Below are 19873 nucleotides of genomic sequence, written 5' to 3' on the forward strand. Positions count from 1 at the left end.
AAGCCCATCGTTGGAATATACAAGCCAAGTTCTATAATGAAAATTCCCACTAGTATATGAAAGTGACAACACAAGAGACTCTCTATATGAAGAACATGGTGCTACTCTGAAGCACAAGTGTGGTAAAAGGATAGTAACATTGCCCCTTTTCTTTTTCTTTTTTTTGGGTGGGCTTCTTTGGCCCCCTTTTTTTATTTAGGCTTCTTTGGACTCTTTTTTTTTCTTTTTTCATGGGGAAATGCTCTATAATGATGATCATCACACTTTTATTTACTTACAACTCAATATTACAACTCGATACTAGAACAAAGATATGACTCTATATGAATGCTTCCGGCGGTGTACCGGGATGTGCAATGATCTAACATAGCAATGACATCAAAAAAACGGACAAGCCATGAAAACATCATGCTAGCTATCTTACGATCATGCAAAGCAATATGACAATGAATGCTCAAGTCATGTATATGATGATGATGGAAGTTGCATGGCAATATATCTCGGAATGGCTATGGAAATGCCATGATAGGTAGATATGGTGGCTGTTTTGAGGAAGATATAAGGAGGCTTATGTGTGATAGAGCGTATCGTATCACGGGGTTTGGATGCACCGGCGAAGTTTGCACCAACTCTCGAGGTGAGAAAGGGCAATGCACGGTACCGAAGAGGCTAGCAATGATGGAAGGGTGAGAGTGCGTATAATCCATGGGCTCAACATTAGTCATAAAGAACTCATATACTTATTAGAAAAATCTACAAGCTATTGAAAATAAAGTACTACGCGCATGCTCCTAGGGGGAGGTTGGTAGGAGTTAACCATCGCGCGCCCCCGACCTTCACGCAAAGATAAACAATCAAAATACAATGCGCGCCAATTTGGTTACATAGTTAGTAGACCATACGTGCATGCTTCGGGAATCACAAACCTTAACACCAACATCCTTACTAAACACAACCATCTACTAGTACCTCCCACATATTATCACCTCTATATCGCAAAAATATTGCAAGGAATCAAACATATCATATTCAGTGATCCACAAGTTTATGTAGGATTTTATGACTAACCATGTGAACGACCAATTCCTGTCATCTCTCTAAATAGATATTAAGTGAAGCAAGACAGTTTAATTCTTTCTACAAAATATATGCCCACGCTCTAAAGAGCATTCTACAAATGGCGGTTTTCTATGTGAAGAGAAACAGGCAATCCAAACTTCAAATGATATAAATAAAGCACATGAAGCATTCTATAAAGCCATACTCAAAAGATTTAAGTGAAGTGCAATGAGCATTCTATAAATCAACCAAGGACTATCTCATACCAGCATGGTGCATAAAAGAAAAGTGAAAACTAAATGCAAAAGATGCTCCAAGACTTGCACACATCGCATGAACGAAAAGAATACGAAAAACATACCAATACTTGTTGAAGAAAGAGGGGATGCCTTCCGGGGCATCCCCAAGCTTAGACGCTTGAGTATTCTTGAATATTTACTTGGGGTGCCTTGGGCATCCCCAAGCTTGAGCTCTTGCCTCTCTTCCTTTTCCTTATATCGAGACCTTCTCGATTAAACACTTCATCCACACAAAACTTCAACAGAAAACTCGGTAAGATTCGTTAGTATAATAAAGCAAATCACTACTCTAGGTACTATTGCAAACCAATTCATATTTTGTTTTTGCATTGTTTCTACTATAATATAGCTTTTCCATGGCTTAATCCACTGATATAAATTGATAGATTTATCAAAACAAGTAAACTATGCATCAAAAACAGAATCTGTCAAAAACAGAACAGTATGTAGCAATCTGAACATTCACCATACTTCTGGTACTCCCAAAATTCTACCAAAATTAGGAAAAATAAAAAAATATGTATAGAAATACAGTGCAAAAAGAATCAGAACCGTTTGACGTTCCAGTCAAAAACGTAAAATCGTGCACTACAGCCAAAGTTTCTGTCCTCCATCGTACAAACCAGCAAGTATTGTAAATATCCTAAAGGCAAACCTTGGCACATTATTTTCATAATATAACTAGCATAGTGGCCCGCTCGATGCGCGGGCTAGAACTTTAAAAAAGTAATATTAATGTGAATTCACTATTTTGGTTTGTGTAAATAAAAGTATGACCTAAGTGTAATGACATTTAGAAATATTGTTTTGGATCCATCGCATGCAAGGATAACTCTGAAGCTCCCCATTATTTCCTTCTTGATGGTCCTCACTTTCATGCACTCCGTGTTTCGGGCGTGGGCTAGTAGTTAACGAAGTTTCATTGCCTAACAAAGTCAATATTTGTTGTTTCTTTGCCAGGTGGTGATTGTAAATATAATTTTACCATAAGGCATATTTTCGATGGTTTTCATGATGAGAGAAATTTCTCTTTCATGTTAGAGAAAATTTTGGGCACAAACTTTTTTACCATACTCTTTATGAGCGCCTCTGTTCAACACGTGGATTTGTTGGATGTGGTTGCACAATCATGTCGATAGTTTGTGTTGGTTTGACATTAAATGGCGGTTCCTTATGCATTGTCCAAACAACAATGATTTGTACCTGTTTGAGTTTTTCTATGATCACGTACTGTCTATTTTTGTATTTTTTGTAGTATTTGCATCATCGAAAATTGCTTTTGGAGGCCGAGCTCCATGGAGGCATCCTTTTGTGAAATTCATGACAATTTATATTTTTACATTTTGATTTTTATTTTAAAAAATACAAATATACATGGAGGCGTAATGTACATGTATGTAAATTTCCAAGACAAAATAAGTTGAAATGAGGGCTCTGCAGGAAAAACAAATTTGATGTTGTTTAACACATGATACTATTCATTCTCAAAGTCCAAAATTTTGTCTTTTTTGTACTGGTCGCATTTCAAGGTATTTTGTACTGAATTTTTACACACATGTACATTTCACCCTTTTATAGTTGCTTAATTATTTTCAGATTTTTTTGAACTCAAAAAGTATGAATTTTGATTTTTTTTTCAAAAATAAAGGGTCCAAGAAGCTCGGTTGCCAAAACGCCATACTCTTTGCATCATACTCCCTCCATCCGGAATTATTTGTCGCATAAACGGATGAAAATGGATGTATCTAGAATTAAAATACATCTAGATACATTTATTTTTCCGACAAGTATTTCCGGACGGAGGGAGTAGAAAATTATACTAATTTAGTCCCAAACAGACATATGCAAACTCTACTTCTTTAGGGATGTATTACTATACGCAATCATAGCTGATTAGTAGGGAGTTTGTTTCCTGGTATAAGTCCAATAGGCTGACGCACAAGTACACATCTATTCTCTCGCACTGGTCCTCAAAAAAACATCTATTTCTCTCGCCATCACCCCCTAAAAAAGTTATTCTCTCGTACTCACACTTTCACACACTCACATGCGGCTCTTGCCTGATCCCCTTTTCATTTCCTTCTATCTGCCCGCTCCAAATCTGCTTCTGCCCGATGAGTTCTAGCTGTTGACTCTGCTAATCGGCTCCGCGGATTTAATTCCTCCGTCTTCGATTCCTTGCTAACCTTGTTCGTCCCACCTGCATGCACCTCTGCAGCTCGGCTCACTGGGGCCGCCACGGGTGGTACTTGATTTGGCTCCGTGAACGCTTCCTCAATATCTCAGGCGGTCAACGGCGATGGAGGTTGGGGGGGAGGGGGGCAGTGGTCGATTCGAAGTTGGGCATTGGAGGAGGCCCGACAGGTCATCTTCATGCTCGATAGTGGCAGCCTGACTTCGGCGGCTCATTCTTCCACATGTGATTGCCCCTTCTCCCTTTTCCTGCCTCCCTTGTTTATTTATTTCCCGTTTCTTCCTTTCTCTGCATGTGTATGGTTGAACCAATATAATGAAACCCAGGCACAACTGCTCAACTTGTTAGTTAAAGATGTAAATTTGTTTATGTCGTCCACTTTTTGCGTGCTTGGGATGGGCATCGGTGGTGTACCCCCCTGCTCCCATTCATATTGAACAAATTTAATAAGTATTTAGTTATTTGAGATTAGCTATAGTTGTAGTTTCATCGCTAAAAAAGCTATAGTTGTACTATTTCCCAAAGATACAATTAAGTTTAATAAGTGAATATGAAATAGGTGCCATTGCATTATACATGTCAACTATAACGATGCGTGGATGTTGTCACTATTGGTTTGTTCAAAAGAATAAGCTTCAAATATTAGATATATAGTGTCCACAATTGGTATTATTGAGCTATTTCCATCAAATGTTGATGCATGTTTCCAGTACCTCTGGCAGTCGTAGTTCATATTCATTTTGCGGCTTCCGCCATATTAGCATAGAAAAGCCATTTTTATTTTAAATATAGTTTGCACTGTACTAATTTTCCATCCACTTATGGTTACCTAAAAAGGCTAGTAGCAAGTGTAAGTGTGTTTTTAGTTCCTACCTTTAGAATATTTTGGTGTAGCCTATGTTGCTGACCACATCATCCTTGTTGTTCGTTCATTTGTGCTATAGAAAATAAAATAATAGATGTGATCAAGTCAGTAGGTTATCACCTGCGATTGGTTTTCCAAACTATTCCCTTCCTCTTATATCTCTCATGAAGTCCTTTAGCTTTATGTAGAAATTCGGTCAACAATATCAGGTCTTTGTGATGTTGCTTGGCATACTTCCTGTAGCACAGATTCAATCTCTGGCCAAGCCGCGTTACACATGAATGTCGCAAATAAATCTGTGTATCCAGCCCACCCATATATTACATAACATTTTGGTAGTTTAATGACTTGTGTCTTGGGCTATCTGTGGAAGTTGGATGGCACATGGTAGTAGTATTGTCCTTCGTACATTGTCAGCCCTTGTATCTCCTCTTTATTTTATGTCTTGCAAGCCAGCATATAATTCCTTTCATAGGTTTCCTTGATGTATTTTGATCCAGTCTAGTATGTACTACAAAATTCAAGCAAAGGCATCCACATCGAACTGTAATTTAAGATTTTTGCACACCATCAAGTGTTTCAATTGGTTAGTACGTTGTTGTATATGATTCTTATAGTATTCCAAAACTGTTGCATGCTTTCTCTTGCCTTTTGCACCTTTTTTTCATATCTAATGTATATTTCCTTTGTTCCCATCTTCTCCGTAAGAGCATATTAATTGACACTGCATGGCCATGAATTTTGAATGGTTCTATGGTATTCTTCTTGGCCGCGTATCTTTGTACTAAACAATGATATCCTATCCTTTTCTATTCTTTGTTGTGTCATTGACAATCTAGGCTGCAACTTCAGTTGCAAATGTCATGTCGTGTCGTCTTAATTTCAAGTTGTGATAGTCGCCTTCTTTGAATTTATCATTGCCATTCTGAGTTTTTTTGCTACTCTATTATCTTTATCCAACATAGTTTTAAGCCCCTCAACAATGTGAGGATCTGTTGACTCCCTTTTATCTTCTAATGTGTATGCATTAATCCTATTTTGTCCTATTCAATTTTCCAAATTTAGCATCAGTTTACAGATTTGTATTGTCTTAATAGAACATACATATGTGGTGCTTTTTTCTATGTCCTCGGTTTTTATGTTTGCACTTTGCGTTACATTTAGTCATGTACACGTGGATGCCCAAACCGTATATCTTGGTTTAATTTTCGTGTTACTTACGTCGTGGTCATACCAGCCTCACTGATTATTGATTTTTTTTGTGCCGTTGGTTCTCCATTGATCTTTCTTTTTTTTCTGTTCCTGTATAGTCTTACATGTAGCTATCTCTGTTGAATTGCTCTGCACAAACATAAATACCATTTAGTAGATTTTTGCAGCATGAGCAATTTATTACTTGTAATAGTGGTCAATGTACATGATTAACATCTGTACAAGATATGGTTCCCTGCGGAAATTCAACAATGTTGATTTTGCCTATGTCTTGGCTAAGGGAAATGTGTTCTCATGTTTTTGAAAAAGAAATAATTGATATCTACAGCCAGGACCTGATGCAACATGTTTTTTTATATTTATTTAATAGAGAACCTCAAATTAGTTGTAGATCATAATGGAAATGCATAAGTGGCCGAGCACCATAACCATTTGTGTATGATAAACTCTGATAGATCAAATATTTGTACATCAATTTGATTGATTTAATGAAGAACTTTTTGTTAGCTTGGAAAGAATTGAACACATAGATAACACAATTGATGTGCAAAGCAGAAGCAAGCTGTAATGCTGGTTCCACTATACCTTACTACATTTGTGCATCATGTAAGGGACGTTTAGCAGTTGAATTCAGGACATTAAGTAAATATAGTGGATGATAATACACATAAGGAAATAACTTTGTAAGTATTTGCTCACCGCACGTAGTTCATAGGTTGTTCTTTCGGCATAGTTGTGCGGTCTGGCACATCTCCATGCATGTATGATCAAAAGTTGTCTCTTTTTCTTGTCTTGAAGTTTCGTTCTCCTCTCATATCTTGTTGGTGTCTATTGACTGGACTCACATCAATCAGATGACAATCTGGAATTACTTTTCCCATCCATGCTTAAATCACAAACCCGCATGTGCCTAATTTGAATTTTTGAATTGCATATTTTAGTTGTAACACTCATGTGATATCTCCCATTAAAGATGGTTAATAATGGATCAGCTTGTTGGATTGCATATTTGATGATTTAAACCATCTTGGAAAGTTTCTCTCATTTTTGCTACGTGGCACACCTTTTGATTTATGTTTCTTCCTACGCAATGGGAATGCATACATCATTAAAGAAGATAATATTGTAAAAATGTTATCGAGTATTTCGTATTGCTCAAGGTTAAGAAGATTTATGATTTTGATTATTTTCCAGCTTACAGTTTTATCTCTTTGTTGTCGAAGTAAAGGAGATCAACTTCCAAGAACAATGGATGTTAAGTTCCAATCTTCATGTGAAAACACAAATATTGTGAGTATCTTTTACCCCTAGTACTGTAGTTACATGCAATTCCATAAATGCATATATTTAGCAAAGAATAAGATTGTAATTGAGGATGGCAAGTTCATATACAATTAGGACTGAAAAATTGGAAGTGGAACTGACGGCCTGATCCAAACTTAAAAGCTATTTGATTGTGTTGTCATACCATGAATTGAAGACATTGGTTGTACTGCCAATTCTGTTGTTGTTGCTGACAAAAGATTGAACTCTAAGAATAAGATGATTGCAATGAGGATATGAAGTTGATGTACAATAACCATTGAGAAGTTGCAAAGGGAGCTTAGGACATGATTAAAAGCTAATTGATTGTGTTTTCATACCTTCAGTTGAAGACGTAAGTTGTAGTGTCGATTCTTTCTTGTTGTTGAGAAAAGATTAAACTTTAAATCAGTTCTATATGATCTCTGCAGATGGTACTTATTGAAGATGGTCTGCTCGCTCAATGGAGCCGATGGTGCAATCTAGGAGATTGGGGCGCTCGCTCGTGAGAAGTTTTTAGGGAAAGCCATTGTGGATGTGTATATTAATTTGGAATAATATCTACATAATCAATTCAATCTATCATGATTATTGTTTATGGGATTGTAAGATTGATTGTGAGATTTGTGTGTTAGAATATGCAACGGAAGATTGGCCGTCATATGAGTGCATAGGACATGGGAATGAAAACAAAAGGGCGTAGGCTTTGATAGTTTGGGATTTTGAATCAACGCACGTACCTTGGCTTGGGTTGTTGCTCATGATGCAGGTTGCTGGGCGAGCCACCTTGGAGGGGATGTCATGTCTTCTAGTCCTGCTGCGTGAACCACCTTGGACTGGACGGCATGTGCCTCCTAAGTCCACGCTCGCAATTTTGACCTCAGAGGAAGGGACTGGTAGGCATGGTGTAGCCAAGCTAGGGTTCCTTAGCATAGGGTTTCCTGTTATTTTCTTTTAGTCTGTTTTTTAGTTTGGTCGTTCGTTGTGATAGGATAAAATATTCCTAGAGGGGAAAAAAGCTAGAGGGGAGGGAAGGACGCATTGTTCTATTACAATGGCAATGGCAATGGTCGGTAATTTTCATGTAAAATTTAATCTAATGGCAATAAAAAATTATCTATTAAATTAATGATCGGATGTTTCTGTTTTTTGTGGTAATTTCTAGAGTAATTTCTTTTTTCTGGTTAACCCATCAAGTACTTTTTATATATAAATAGATGGAATTGTACAAGGGGATAATTATTTTTGATGAAAAGTTTCTGTAATTAAGATTCACAAAGTTTCTGTGAGCATGAACGAAGTTCAAGGAGCTCTCTCACTTCAACAATGCTTGTTTTTCTCACTTTCACTTTTCTTTTTGAAAATTTTTAGGTTCCCCTCTTTATTTATTTTTTTGTTTTTAAACTATATAGAAGCACTCAATAGAAATAAATGACTCTCTAAAACTTCCGAGTTGTCTCCCTGACAGCGCTTTATTTAAAGCCATTAAGCTAGGCATATAGTGCTTAAGTAATGAATCCACCCGGATCCCAATGTATATCAAAGCCAATTTTAATTAACAATGATTTGTAATTTAGTAGTGAGCACAAAGTAACATATAACATGCAACAACGAAGTCTAACTCTCTTCCTGTGCATCGGCATGTCATAAAAGAACAATTCATGCACACCAAGTAAAGGTCAATGCATAGTATAAGCAGTTTCTTGCAATTTTATCGTATTGGAAACATAAAGAGGTGGAGATATAGTTCCCCTCTCATAATAATTGCAAGTAGGAGCAGCAAGCACATGCATATCACATTCATCAAAATTATCATGTGCAATGGTAAAAGGCAACCCATCGATATAATCCTTAATAAGCACAAACTTCTCCAAAATAGTGTAGTCGGGAGAATTCAAAACGATAATAGGACTATCATGCGTGGGTGCAATAGCAACAATTTCATGTTTAACATAAGAAACTATAGCAAGTTCATCTCCATAAGCATCATTCATATTGGCATCTTGGCCACAAGCATAGCAAGCATCATCAAAAGGGGATATTTCAAGAGAATCAATGGGATCATAACAATCATCATAGCAATCATCATAGCAATCATCCTTCGGTAAGCACGAAGGGAAATTAAACAATGTACGAGTTGAAGAGTTACTCTTATTAGAAGGTGGGCATGGGTAGCTTCCGCTCTTCCTCCTTTTGTTCTTCGCTCTCCTCATCATCTTTTTCATCCAATGAGCTCACGGTTTTATCAATTTCTTCTTCCATAGCTTCCTGCAAAATATTAATCTCTTCTTGGACAGCGGAGAATTTCTCAATATATAGTTTAACATAGGCATTAGAAGCATAATTATCATAACAATATTCAAGTATGGAAAAATTTTCAGATTTGTAGAGAGTAGCATCATACATTTCAATCAAAGAAGCAGTTTCATAAGCACCCTTAAAAGCAACAAATTCTTCAATTTATTGAACATCATAGTAATTATAAACACCCTTAGCATACGAAGATATGATTCCATTATCAATAAACTCACATTGGTAGGGAAGGTGTTTCTTAGAGTTTTTAGAACAACAAGTAACATCATATATTTCACATAAAGTCCAAGCATAGCATTGCAAATGATGAATTTGATCCAGTAAAGGTTTCCCTTTTTCAGATATATGGTGTCGCACATAACAAGCATGCTCATCTAAAGATTTGCCCTCAACTAAGCTAGTTGGGGTTTGAGGGAGTCCTGGACTAGGGGGTGTCCGGATAGCCGAACCATCATCATTGGCCGGACTCCAAGACTATGAAGATACAAGATTGAAGACTTTGTCCCGTGTCCGGATGGGACTTTCCTTGGCGTGGAAGGCAAGCTTGGCGATACGGATATGTAGATCTCCTACCATTGTAACCGACTCTATGTAACCCTAGCCCTCTCCGGTGTCTATATAAACTGGAGGGTTTTAGTCCATAGGACGAACAACAATCATATCATAGGCTAGCTTCTAGGGTTTAGCCTCCTTGATCTCGTGGTAGATCCACTCTTGTACTACCCATATCATCAATATCAATCAAGCAGGAGTAGGGTTTTACCTCCGTCGAGAGGGCGCGAACCTGGGTAAAAACATTGTGTCCCTTGTCTCCTGTTACCATCCGCCTAGACGCACAGTTCGGGACCCCCTACCCGAGATCGGCCGGTTTTGACACCGACATTGGTGCTTTCATTGAGAGTTCCTCTGTGTCGTCACCTATAGGCCCGATGGCTCCTTCAATCATCAACAACGACGCGGTCCAGGGCGAGACTTTTCTCCCCGGACAGATCTTCGTATTCGGCGGCTTTGCACTACGGGCCAATTCGCTTGGCCATCTGGAGCAGATTGAAAGCTACGCCCCTGGCCATCAGGTCAGATTTGGAAGTTTGAACTTCACGGCCGACATCCGCGGAGACTTGATCTTCGACGGATTCGAGCCACAGCCGAGCGCGCCGCACTGTCACGATCGGCATGACCTAGCTCTGCTGCCGGACAGTGCCCTGGAGGCCGCACAAGAGTCCGCTCCGACCCTTAACTCGGAGCCGACTGCGCCGATCGAGGATGGGTGGCTGGACACCGCCTCGGGGGCTGCTACCTCTACGGCGATGGAGCCGAATACCGATCATGTCCCTTGTGAAGCTCGTGACTCCTAGGTGCCGGACTCCTCGCCGGACTCCGAACCTCCCGCGCCCCCGCCAATCGAATCCGATTGGGCGCCGATCATGGAGTTCACAGCTGCAGACATCTTTCAGCACTCGCCCTTCGGTGACATCCTGAATTCACTAAAGTATCTCTCGTTATCAGGAGAGCCCTGGCCGGACTGCGGTCAGGACGCTTGGGATGCGGACGACGAAGAAATTCAAAGCCCACCCACCACCCACTTTGTAGCCACTGTCGATGACCTAACCGACATGCTAGACTTCGACTCCGAAGACATCGATGATATGGACGATGACGCCGGAGACGACCAAGAACCAGCGCCTACGGGGCACTGGAAAGCCACCTCAACTCACGATGTATACATGGTGGATACACCAAAAGGAAGCGATAACGAGGAACAACGGGACGCGGCGAAGGATAATTGCCTCGAAAAATAGCCAAAACGGCGACGCAAACGCCGCCTGAAGTCCCGCCTCGATAACAACAGCGCCCATACAGACCCAGCCGAAGAGCAGGGCGAACCAGTGGACGACAAACATGCCACCAAGCAACCGTCCGAACAGGATGAATTGGACGAGCAACCCATCCCCGGCGAAAACAACAGTCCAGACGATCTCACGCCGAACACATCACTGGAGCATGAGAACCTCCACAAAAGGCTCGTCGCCACTACAAGAAGTTTAAAGAAGCAGAAGCGGAAGCTCAAAACAGCGGAAGACGTACTCAGAATGAGATGGAACAAAGTACTCAAGACCGCAGATAAATATGGCGATAGTCACCAAGCAAAGAGCTACCCGAAGCGCAAGCTGTTGCCCGAATTCGACGAGGAGACCGTAGAGCCCCCACAGTCAAAGAACAAAGAGGCCGCCTGGTCGGATAGACGACCACATGACAAGCAAAGAGCGGCAAGCGGCACCGCACACAAGCCGGCACACGATCCACATAAGGATCCTCGTAAAAAGGATGGCCCGGTCAGGTCCATCTATGGGCCAAGAAAGAAGGCTCCAGGGAGCAACACAACACGTCGAGAGTTCGAAAGTAACGGTGCACCTAAATACAAGGGCGCCGCACACCCCCTATGTTTCACCGATGAGGTACTGAATCATGAATTTCCAGCGGGATTCAAAGCCGTAAACATAGAGGCATACGACGGAACAACAGACCCCGGAGTCTGGATTGAGGATTATATCCTACACATACATATGGGTAGAGGAGACGATCTCCATGCCATAAAATACCTACCCCTCAAGCTCAAAGGGCCAGCTCGGCATTGGCTCAAAAGCCTCCCAGAAAATACCATTGGAAGTTGGGAAGAGCTCGAGGATGCGTTTCTAGAAAATTTTCAGGGGACTTATGTCCGCCCTCCGGATGCAGACGATTTAAGTCACATAACTCAACAGCCCTGAGAGTCAGCCCGCAAATTCTGGAACAGATTCCTCACCAAAAAGAACCAAATAGTCAACTGTCCGGACGCCGAAGCCTTAGCAGCCTTCAAACATAACGTCTAAGACGAATGGCTCGCCAGACACCTCGGCCAGGAAAAGCCAAGGACAATGGCCGCACTAACAAGCCTCATGACCCGCTTTTGCGCGGGAGAAGATAGCTGGCTGGCAAGATGCAGCACCAGCGACCCAAATACATCCGAGGTCAGGGATGGAAATGGGAAACCACGGCGCAGAAAAGACCAGCGCCGGACTAAAGAAAATGGCCCCAAGAACACGGCGGTCAACGCCGGGTTCAAAAGCTCGTGGCCGAACAACAAAACACTGCCTCTTAAGGACAAAAGTGACGAGCTATCCAACCTAAACAAAATCTTGGACAGGATATGTCAAATTCACAGTACCCCCGGGAAGCCTGCAAACCATACCCACAGAGATTGTTGGGTCTTCAAGCAGTCCGGCCGACTCAACGCCGAACACAAGGGGATCGACACACCAAGCGAGGACGAGGACGAACCCCACAAGCAAAGCGCCGGAAAACAAAAGAACTTCCCACAAGAAGTCAAAACAGTGAATTCACTTCAAGTGATAACAAGGAAAAATAGGGCGGCACCTACTAAAGTATGCGCCGCACGGTCCACCCCAGCGGAGTCCCAAAATTGGATGTCAAAACCAATTACTTTCGACCATCAGGATTACTCCAGAAGTATTCGAAACGCAGGATGGACTGCTCTGATATTGGATCCTATAATCGACGGACTACAATTTACACAAGTCCTAATGGATGGTGGTAGCGATATAAACCTGCTATACCAGGACATAATCCACAGAATGGGGATAGACCCTACCAAAATTTGCCATAGCAGCACTTCCTTTAAAGGAGTGACGCCAGGACCTTATGCCAATTGTACGGGCTCCTTACTACTAGAAGTTGTGTTCGGTTCATCCGACAACTTCCATCGCGAAAAGCTAATCTTCCATATCGCCCCATTTAAAAGTAGCCATCAAGCACTATTGGGACGCGAAGCTTTCGCTCGCTTTAACGCAATACCGCATTACGCGTCTCTTACACTTAAAATGCCCGGTCCACGCGACATCATCTCATTAAAAGGTAACTTCGAGTGTTCCTCGACCATGGAAGAACGTGAGACTGCCTTGACAGCCACACACTAATCCGGCCTTGCTGACCAAAGCCCCTAAAAACAGGTCATTCAGACCCCGGACACGGTTAGGCGAGTCCGGCATAAATAAACAAGGGGCTTCCTAGCCACATATCCCTTTACAAGGGGCTGCATGCATGAACAATGAGAGCCAATAAAGCTCAACTTTATTCATCTTTTAATCATACTCTGTTTTAAATACATTTTTTCGCACGATCTTTTTTCAAACTAAGTTCTTCTCTTTTACAGATGAACAACGTGCTACACCCGTCCAGGATACAGCACAATGGAGACACAGGCGCAGACGTGCAGCAGGGACCCGTTGCAAGGATTCTTTTCAGATTAAGACCCTGCGTAAACCTTTTTTACTGTCTCTTGTTGATAAACATCCCCCGGTTTCTTACCATAACCGAGGAGGAGGCTGACGTTTTGGCATCGACCGTGTCAGAAGGTTTCGCGCGTACCTGGGCACTAGGGGCTTAGGGCATCGTTCTGCCCGTTTCCATAAAGTCCGAATACCTTAGGGAGTGTTTGGCGTCTTGAGTTAGGCCTTATATGCATCAGCTCTGAATCATGTCTTTGGTCAAATGTTGGGTTTGCCCGGCTCCTGTGTTTTGCTGCCTTACGTTCCGTTTTATCGGCTAACGCGGCACCAGGAGAACTACTGCGATTGTGCCCCGGTTCGGCCTGGCGAGCACCTCAGTAGAGAAAGCCGAAAACTGACTGTCATGATATAGCGAGAGACTGGTCAACCACTCGATCGACTACCGGAATGTCTAGAATTCCTCCGCTTTGACGAAGGACCGTTTCCCGGTCAGGCACACACGCGCCCCGAATTCGGAGAGTGCGGTGCCCCTAGGGGCTATATCGTAGCCCCACCTTCGAACTCCTATGGCTAAGTGAAAGTGATAAAGCATTATAGTCCGGTTGCCTAGTTTGTTACGCTACCACCTCCTTCACAGGACCAAGACGTTGGATTAAGTGTGAAAATGCGCTTTTTTGCAAACACCCCCGCACCATGTGCGTGGGGGCTGAAGCCGAAGACTGCCATCTTTCAGGTTATATATATACCGCACAGGAGAAATTTCAATACTTGAACGCACAAGTATAAAAAGCCCTCATATTATAAATATGGTTTTACAAATCATACATGTCATTTGAACATAACGTTTTTCGAGCACTGCGACTCTACTAAACGAGCGCCCCGCAGGACTTCCTCAAAATAGTGCTCGGCGGGTAATCAGCTTCTGTCAGAATCCCGGGATGCAACATCGGTGGCATCCATCTCTGCCCAGTATGTTTTGACACGGGCGAGAGCCATTCGTGCACCCTCTATGCATGCCGACCGCTTCATCGCCTTGATATGCGGCACCGCATCAAGGAATTGCTGCACTAAGCCAAAATAACTCTTCGGCTTGGGCCTTTCCGGCCACAGATGAGCCACGACATCCTTCATGGCAAGTCCGGACAACCTATTCAGCTCAGCCCACTCAGCCAACCGATCGGTTAACGGAAGTGGACGCTCTGGACTATGGAATTGAGACCAAAAAAGCTCTTCCATTTCGTGATCCTTTTGGCTTCGGAAGTGCACAACTGCGTCCGCCGCACTCGCCGCCAAATTCAGATAAGGATCCTCTGCACCCCACAACTGGCCCAACTGAGCATACTTCGGATCCGTGAACTTCCTACGCAGTAGAAAGGGCTTTCCAGCCGCAATGTCTCCGTCCTGACGCAACTCCTCCTTTATAGCCCTCATTGCAGAACGGGCATCCTTGGCTTCGGCGGTGGCCTTCTTCAGGTCCTCTGGCCCCACTCAGCGTTCTCTTTCAAGAACCTCATAGCGGTCGGTACCATCCTTCAGCTTCACGGCCATTTCGGCCATCTCCTCCCTGCTTCAGCAGTGAGCAGCCTTTTCGGCTTTTAGCTCTTCGGCCGCCTTCAAGGCAGCCGCGTCACTCCTTCTGGCTTGCTCCTTGGCTCGAGCAAGCTCTGCCCGAAGGCCCTCCATAGCAGCGGCGCCATCTGCATCAAGCATACATGTTGTAAGACGTGGGCATCAGCTCCCTTACCAGGTGACCGCGGAGAAACCACCCACCTTGTGACTCGTCAAGTCGCTTATTGACCAGCGCGATGTCCGCATCCGCAACGTCCAGTTGCCGCTTCAGTTCGGCAACTCTATCAGTCCGGCTCGCCACCGAACGCTCCGCCCCCTGAAAAGGAATGGCGACATCTTAACACTGAGATTATGATCCTCGGCACGCCGTCACTTCTGACAACGTACCGAGTCTCAGGGGCTACTATCTATACAGGGCGCACTCTATGTGCAAAACTGTCAAAAGGTTGTCATTTTTACGTACCTCAAACCCCGTCAGCAAACTTCTGACGGCCTCATGCAACCTGCTCTCAGCGGATGAAATCCTTTCAATCACAGTACTCATCAATGTACGGTGATCTTCTGAGATAGACGCCCTCTCGAGCAGATCCTTCAGCTCCTCCGGCCGTACACCAGTTGGTGCCGAACTCTCCGGCCCCGCCGGACTCGGGGAGATCCTCCGCGACGACACCTCAGGATCGTCCGCCCCGCCTGACGGCGCGGCAGATGGAGGCGTCTCGCTCTCCATCATCTCCGGATGAAGATCCCCCGAAGATGAGCTCAGCTGAGAAGGGCGGAGATCCAAACTACGAGGTAAAAACTTCGGTTATCCTCAGAAATAAAAATAGGGATGTCCCTTATTACAAAACTCCCCTTTTTTCTACTTACGGCTCACTGGAGGGCTGATTCCCTTGGGGAGACAGTGCGGCCGGGGCTTCTCCTGGCACAGGACCTTCCGGTGCAGATTTCTTCCCCCGCTTTAAGGCCTTAGCCTCCGGGTCTTCGGAAGCGGTCCTCTTCTCCCCCTGGAGGGAGGGATTCTCGATCCCCCCCTTCTTGAGAGCCTCCTTAGCAGAGACGGTAGTTTTCCTGTTCTCCCCTTCGCCCTCTTCCGAAGGCGAAACCTCCAACATCTTAACTAACATGGGATCCGGCGTGGTCTCAGGGAGGGGGGCCGGACACCGTATCAGTTTTGCTTTCGCTGTCTACTCCTATTCAAGGGATAGCCGGTTAAAAGGCAAATCTATGATAAATAAACGGACGGTATGTCCGGATACAGGACTACTTACTTGAGTATCCGGGCGATTGCAGCTTAGGTCGGCATCCTCGGTCAAGTCCGGACACATCTCTTGTGATCCAAAGAACAGTTTATACATCTCCATGGGTGTCATACCCATGAAGTGTTGAAGAGCTCGTGGTCCCTCTGGATTAAATTCCCACGGGCGGAGGGGGCGACGTTTGCAGGGCAGAAGGCACGAATCAGCATAACATGTGCCACTACGATCAGATTGATCTCCCTTTCTTGGAGGTCTCGGATGCGGCCCTGCAAAAGTGGCACGTCCTTGGACGGCCCCCAGTCAAGCCCTTTGTTGACCCACGACGCCAGCCGTTGTGGAGGGCCCGAGCGAAAGGCGGGTGGCGCCACCTGCCTGGTGCCCCTAGGAGCGGTGATGTAGAACCACTCCCGCTGCAACAAACCAAGCTCCTCTTGAAAGGAGCCCTCGGGCAATGGAGCATCGGCCCTCTTGCTTATAACTGCTCCTCCGCACTCTGCCAGTCGCCCCTCGATCATCTTCGGCTCCACGTCGAAGGTGTTGAGCCACAATCCGAAGTGAGGGGTAGTGCGGAGGAAGGCTTCGTAGACAACAATGAACGATGAGATATGGAGGATGCACTCCGGAGCCAAGTCATGGAATTCCAGCCCATAGTAAAACATGAGCCCTCTCACGAAGGGATCCATCGAGAAGCCTAAACCCCGAAGGAGGTGAGACACGAACACGATGCTCTCACCAGGCTCGGGAGTGGGAATGACTTGCCCTTGGGCGAGCAACCTATGCGAAATCTCATAGGTTAGGTACCTGGCATCTCTCAGCTTTAGCACGTCCTCTTCCGTGACAGAAGAGGACATCCACCGGCCCTGTAGGTCGGAGCCGGACATTGTCGAAGGTCCGAAGTGCCCGAATCTGGAGCCTTGGGTGTTGGAACTCGGGGCGAGGGGCGGATTTGATTGAGGATTGAAGAAAAGGAACAGGCCTTGGTCTCATTATAAAGGGGTAGAATACCAAGAGCCGTCCCCGTGACCGTTTGGAACTCGCCTTCGATGGAGGAGTCGTGGCAACGGGCGCGGTTGGGTTACCCATGTCTGTATTGATGAGAATCCCAGAATAAGGGGACACGATCTCTGCTTCGACAAGACGTGCCAAGGAAACCGCTTCGCTAAATGCGCTGAGGTGGAATAATAAAAATGATTCGAATAAAGGCTTGGTTGTGGTGTGACATCACGCCACAAAATACGTCAGCAGATTGGACTTGTGTAAATATTATTCTCTCTACGGTGGTATGTGGAATTTATTTTGCAGAGCCGGACACTATCCTGGCGTTCACAATCTTCTACGAATTATTCGGAGGAGGAACCCGCCTTGCAATGCCGAAGACAATATGCGCGCCGGACTCGTCGTCATTGAAGCCTGGTTCAGGGGCTACTGAGGGAGTCCTGGACTAGGGGGTGTCCGGATAGCCGAACCATCATCATTGGCCAGAGTCCAAGACTATGAAGATACAAGATTGAAGACTTCGTCCCGTGTCCGGATGGGACTTTCCTTGGCGTGGAAGGCAAGCTTGGCGATACGGATATGTAGATCTCCTACCATTGTAACCGACTCTGTGTAACCCTAGCCCTCTCCGGTGTCTATATAAACCGAAGGGTTTTAGTCCATAGGACGAACAACAATCACACCATAGGCTAGCTTCTAGGGTTTTGTTGGGGAACGTAGTAATTTCAAAAAAATTCCTACGCACACACAAGATCATGGTGATGGCATAGCAACGAGAGGGGAGAGTGTTCGTCCACATACCCTCGTAGACCGTAAGCGGAAGCGTTAGCACAACACGGTTGATGTAGTCGTACGTCTTCACGGTCCGACCGATCCAAGCACCGAACGTACGGAGCCTCCGAGTTCAGCACACGTTCAGCTCGATGACGATCTCCGGCCCTCCGATCCAGCAAAGGCTCCGAAGATGAGTTCCGTCAGCATGACGGCGTGGTGACGATGATGATATTCTACCGGCGCAGGGCTTCGTCTAAACTCCGCGACGATATGACCGAGGTGGAATATGGTGGAAGGGGGCACCGCACACGGCTAAGGAATGATCCGTAGATCAACTTGTGTGTCTATGGGGTGCCCCCCGCCCCCGTATATAAAGGAGGGAGGGAGGAGGGGGCCGGCCTAAGGGGAGGCGCGCCCTAGGAGGGGGAAACCTACTCCAAGTAGGTTTCCCCCCTCCTTTTCCTAATCCAAGAAGGAGGGGGAAGGAAGGAGTAGGAGAGGGGAAAGGCAAGGGAGGCGCCGCCCCCCCCTTCCTTGTCCTATTCGGACTCAAGGGGAGGGGGCGCGCCACTTGCCCTGGCCGGTCCCTCTCTTTCTCCAATAGGGCCCATCAAGGCCCATTACTTCCCGGGGTGTTCCGGTAACCCTCCGGTACTCCGGTTTTCTCCGAAAACTCCCGGAACCTTTCCGGTGTCCGAATATAGTCGTCCAATATATCAATCTTTATGTCTCGACCATTCCGAGACTCCTCGTCATGTCCGTGATCACATCCGGGACTCCGAACAAACTTCGGTACATCAAAACTTATAAACTCATAATAAAACTGTCATCGAAACGTTAAGCGTGCGGACCCTACGGGTTCGAGAACTATGTAGACATGACCTAAAACCATTCTCGGTCAATAACCAATAGCGGGACCTGGATGCCCATATTGGTTCCTACATATTCTACGAAGATCTTTATCGGTCAAACCGCATAACAACATACTTTGTTCCCTTTGTCATCGGTATGTTACTTGCCCGAGATTTGATCGTCGGTATCCAATACCTAGTTCAATCTCGTTACCGGCAAGTCTCTTTACTCGTTCCGTAATATGTCATCTCATAACTAACTCATTAGTTACATGCTTGCAAGGCTTAGGTGATGAGTATTACCGAGAGGGCCCAGAGATACCTCTCCGACAATCAGAGTGACAAATCCTAATCTCGAATTATGCCAACCCAACATGTACCTTCGGAAACACCTGTAGAGCACCTTTATAATCACCCAGTTACATTGTGACGTTTGGTAGCACACAAAGTGTTCTTCCGGTAAACGGGAGTTGCACAATCTCATAGTTGTAGGAACTTTGTATAAGTCATGAAGAAAGCAATAGCAGTACACTAAACGATCAAGTGCTAGGCTAACAGAATGGGTCATGTCAATCACATCATTCTCCTAATGATGTGATCCCATTAATCAAATGACAACACATGTCTATGGTTAGGAAACATAACCATCTTTGATTAATGACCTAGTCAAGTAGAGGCATACTAGTGACTATATGTTTGTCTATGTATTCACACATGTATCATGTTTCCGGTTAATACAATTCTAGCATGAATAATAAACATTTATCATGAAATAAGGAAATAAATAATAACTTTATTATTGCCTCTAGGGCATATTTCCTTCAGTCTCCCACTTGCACTAGAGTCAATAATCTAGTTCACATTGCCATGTGATTTAACACCAATATTCATATCTGT

General features: G+C 44.4%; 1 long non-coding RNA gene across 2 annotated transcripts; it reads left to right on the forward strand.

The window, feature by feature from the left end:
- The first annotated feature begins 3312 nt into the window (after positions 1-3312).
- LOC123136819 (uncharacterized) lies at positions 3313-7646 on the forward strand. Of its 2 annotated transcripts, XR_006467294.1 has the most exons (3): positions 3338-3777; positions 6824-6919; positions 7363-7646. It is a non-coding gene; the product is annotated as an uncharacterized lncRNA (long non-coding RNA). The 2 variants fall into 2 exon arrangements; XR_006467295.1 differs by having other exon boundaries at positions 3313-6919.
- Positions 7647-19873: the final 12227 nt, after the last annotated feature.

This window comes from Triticum aestivum, chromosome 6B, assembly GCF_018294505.1.
Source record: "Triticum aestivum cultivar Chinese Spring chromosome 6B, IWGSC CS RefSeq v2.1, whole genome shotgun sequence".
In the NCBI taxonomy this organism is placed as follows: domain Eukaryota; kingdom Viridiplantae; phylum Streptophyta; class Magnoliopsida; order Poales; family Poaceae; genus Triticum; species Triticum aestivum.